This window comes from Canis lupus, chromosome 4 (genome assembly GCF_003254725.2).
Source record: "Canis lupus dingo isolate Sandy chromosome 4, ASM325472v2, whole genome shotgun sequence".
Classification (NCBI taxonomy): Eukaryota; Metazoa; Chordata; class Mammalia; order Carnivora; family Canidae; genus Canis; species Canis lupus.
The window spans coordinates 76611990-76616161 of record NC_064246.1 but is presented as its reverse complement, the minus strand read 5'-3'; positions in this window follow the sequence as shown (position 1 = coordinate 76616161).

Here is a 4172-nt window from a genome sequence, read left to right as displayed (position 1 = left end):
TTTTGTTTCTTTTGCCTTTGTGGATGTATCTTGCAAGAAGTTACTGTGGCCGAGTTCAAAAAGGGTGTTGCCTGTGTTCTCCTCTAGGATTTTGATGGAATCTTGTCTCACATTTAGATCTTTCATCCATTTTGAGTTTATCTTTGTGTATGGTGTAAGAGAGTGGTCTAGTTTCATTCTTCTGCATGTGGATGTCCAATTTTCCCAGCACCATTTATTGAAGAGACTGTCTTTCTTCCAATGGATAGTCTTGCCTCCTTTATCGAACAAGATAAGAAGCTTTTGCACAGCAAAGGATACAGTCAACAAAACTAAAAGACAACCTACAGAATAGGAGAAGATATTTGCAAATGACATATCAGATAAAGGGCTAGCTTCCAAGATCTATAAAGAACTTATTAAACTCAACACCAAAGAAACAAACAATCCAATCATGAAATGGGCAAAAGACATGAAGAGAAATCTCACAGAGGAAGACATAGACATGGCCAACATGCACATGAGAAAATGCTCTGCATCACTTGCCATCAGGGAAATACAAATCAAAACCCAATGAGATACCACCTTACACCAGTGGGAATGGGGAAAATTAACAAGGCAGGAAATCACAAATGTTGGAGAGGATGTGGAGAAAAGGGAACCCTCTTACACTGTTGGTGGGAATGTGAACTGGTGCAGCCACTCTGGAAAACTGTGTGGAGGTTCCTCAAAGAGTTAAAAATAGACCTGCCCTACGACCCAGCAATTGCACTGTTGGGGATTTACCCCAAAGATTCAGATGCAATGAAACGCCGGGACACCTGAACCCCAATGTTTATAGCAGCAATGTCCACAATACCCAAACTGTGGAAGGAGCCTCAGTGTCCATCGAAAGATGAATGGATAAAGAAGATGTGGTCTATGTATACAATGGAATATTACTCAGCCATTAGAAATGACAAATACCCACCATTTGCTTCAATGTGAATGGAACAGGAGGGTATTATGCCGAGTGAAGTAAGTCAATCGGAGAAGGACAAACAGTATATGTCCTCATTCATTTGGGGAATATAAATAATAGTGAAAGGGAATATAAGGGAAAGGAGAAGAAATGTGTGGGAAATATCAGAAAGGGAGACAGAACATAAAGACTCCTAACTCTGGGAAACGAACTAGGGGTGGTGGAAGGGGAGGGGGTGGGGGTGATAGGGTGACGGGCACTGAGGGGGCACCTGACGGGATGAGCACTGGGTGTTATTCTGTATGTTGGCAAATTGAACACCAATAAAAAATAAATTTATTATTAAAAAAAAAAAAAAACAGTTCCTGTGATCTATGGCAGTAATCAAGGCAGCTTCCACAGTTGATCAAGGATGGCTATTGGCACTCCAGTGCTACAGTACTGTCCCGCTCAGTGCATGGCATTGGCCCTCCTAGTATGTTTCATCTGAATATTACCCACTGATATGAATTACACACACTTTCCAAATCATCCATGGACTATTAAACCATCTAAGTTACTTACTATCAAAGGCAAGAGCCATATAAGTGCTTATTGCCTACCCTAAATAGAGACCTACAGTACATTTCTAACATACACTAGTTGACTGATTAAAGTCTGTGTATTCTGATCATCTACTATCAGTAAGAGCTCAAAATCAAAATCCTCAAGCAGTGAAATTTGAATAATGGGCAAAAGACTAGAAGTTCACAAGCAACAAATGATTAATTTTAGGAGATTCTTTCTTGCTCTGGGCAGGCAAAGTTCAGTCACTCCTTCCCCTCAGATCAGAACTAGGATAAAGGAATGGAAGGCCCAGTGTTGGGATCCCAGACATCACCATGTCACCCCAAGGGAGGGTAAACTGACAGCTCAGTTTAGGAAGAATCTGTAGCAGATTGTCTGGATTTAAATAAATTAGCATCATGGAGAGTGGCAATAGTACATGCTCACACATGGGCATGCCAACACAACAAGCTGCACAGCTTAAGGCGAAAAATCAAGTAATTATGGTAAACAGACCCAGTCATATCCTTTCTCCTTAGCCAAGATGGGAGGGCCACTTTGTTTTCATATACCATGTTAGGCCTGTGTATGGGTTTAGATAAAAACACAAGCCAATGATGTGAGGCAACTAACCTCTTAGGACTAACACTATCTCTTACTTTATTTTGTTTGAGTTTTTGTTTGTTTGTTTGGTTGGTTGGTTGGTTGGTTTAGTTTGGTTTGGTTTGATCTGACCCATATTTTTACCTATGAGAATTAGAATACTTAAAAGATCTCCCATTTCTGTGGAAAATTAATATGATTTTTTTCTAATAGTGATGGCACCAGCTTATAGGTACCAGCCAGAAGCAAAAGGTTGGGAATGTAGAGGGTAGCCCTTCTTTCAAGGGAAATTTGACAATGGAAGGCATGTTCATGTTTCTTCCTATGATAAATACAGACTTTGGTGTCAAAATAGCATTACCCATTCATGCCATCCTAACTCCTAACATCGTGGAATAATCAGAGCTCGGCTCAGCTGATGAAAGCTCAAATAAAGACTGTAACTCACCTGGAGTAGGCAACATCACCTAAAATTTTCCTGGTTTCAAATGTTATATGGTTTATTGAAAGTGGAGGAGCCATGAGTACTGTTCAATCAGGATACTGATTCAAGGAATTGATCCTCTCTATTTTTTAATGTTGGCCCTTGTTCTGTTTTCTCTAATGGAACTAATGTGGCTCAAGTTGAAAGTATTTGTGAACAATATGATAGAAGTAGAAAAACTCTGCTGCAAAAATATGAAAGTTGCATATGAGACAGAAATTGATAGCTCTGCAGGATACTATAAGCATCAAATATGAGGCTGTCTCCAGAACAAAAAATTGGGTGAGGGGAGTGGTGGTCTATGCAGTCTAGCTTAGTCAACTTTTCTTGAGTTCATCGGAGTCCTTTCCCAACTGGAAGCAGCTCAGGTTACAGGAAGAAGCAAAATTTGACCTACATCTACCCAGACATGAGAGAAGGAAAGAAGGAAGCAATTCCATGAAGCATGGAGCTCAGTGACATCACTTAAAAATGCAATATTACACAATCTCTTATGTTTCCTCAATTGTTAAAATTATCTGATGTAGCTTTGCAGAAAATACTTCCCTATTATTACAGAAACGAGCCCAAGGTAGAGTTGGGGTAAAGTGTAGCCCAATGCTGAGTGCAATTATCAGAAAAGTGTGATTGAGGGGCACCTAGGTGGCTCAGTGGTTGAGCATCTGCCTTGGCTCAGGTCATGATCCCGGGATCCTGGAATCGAGTCCCCATATCAGGCTTCCTGCAGGGAGCCTGCTTCTCCTTCTGCCTGTCTCTCTCTCTCTCTCTCTCTCTCTCTCTCTCTCTCTTGAATAAATAAATAAAATCTTTATTTTAAAGATTTAAAATCATGAATAAATAAATAAAATCTTTCTTTAAAAATTTTTTAAAAAGCAAAAGAAATGTGTGATTGTGATTCCAGTTTCATCAAGAAGAGCAGCAGCTCATCTTATGGGAAGTTAGAACAGTGACCTCAAACATTAAATCTCTGATTGCTCTAGGAAGCTCATATTGCACATATCTGAAAGACCTCACAGAAAATCCTCTCATCCTAGAAGGGTGAACAGAATAATTTCCTCCAAGCTCCAAGTAGAAGGTAAATTAGAGAAAACAAAGGGGAAGAGGCATATCAGAAATGATCTACTGCAAGAGCAGTGCAAATTTACAGTTAGAGGAACCAATAAATTACCAAGAGTTCACACCACAGGCTGCTTTTACTCTAGCCAGGTAGCTCAACCTCTTTAATTGTCCTGATCAGAACCTTACTACTGACACTCCTAGAGTGCACTGAAATGAAATGGAAACCAGGAAATTTGCCTTTCAGCCCCCTGGTAGTAAATGGTAAGAGAGTTTAATTTTAGAGGAGCTGTTACACAACCAACAATGCATTAGGGACACAGAAAAAACCCAACCTGTTTACACAAGGACACAGTTAACAGAAATGTTCACTGAAACACCGTCTATAATAATTCAGGACTGGAAAGACACTAATTGCCCCTCAACTAGCTAAATACATTGTATGAATATTCAACAGAACATGATATAAGAGTTAAAATATATAAATTTGAGCCATGTATTTCAAAAATCTTAATACTGAGCCAAAAAAAGAAGCTGCAGAAT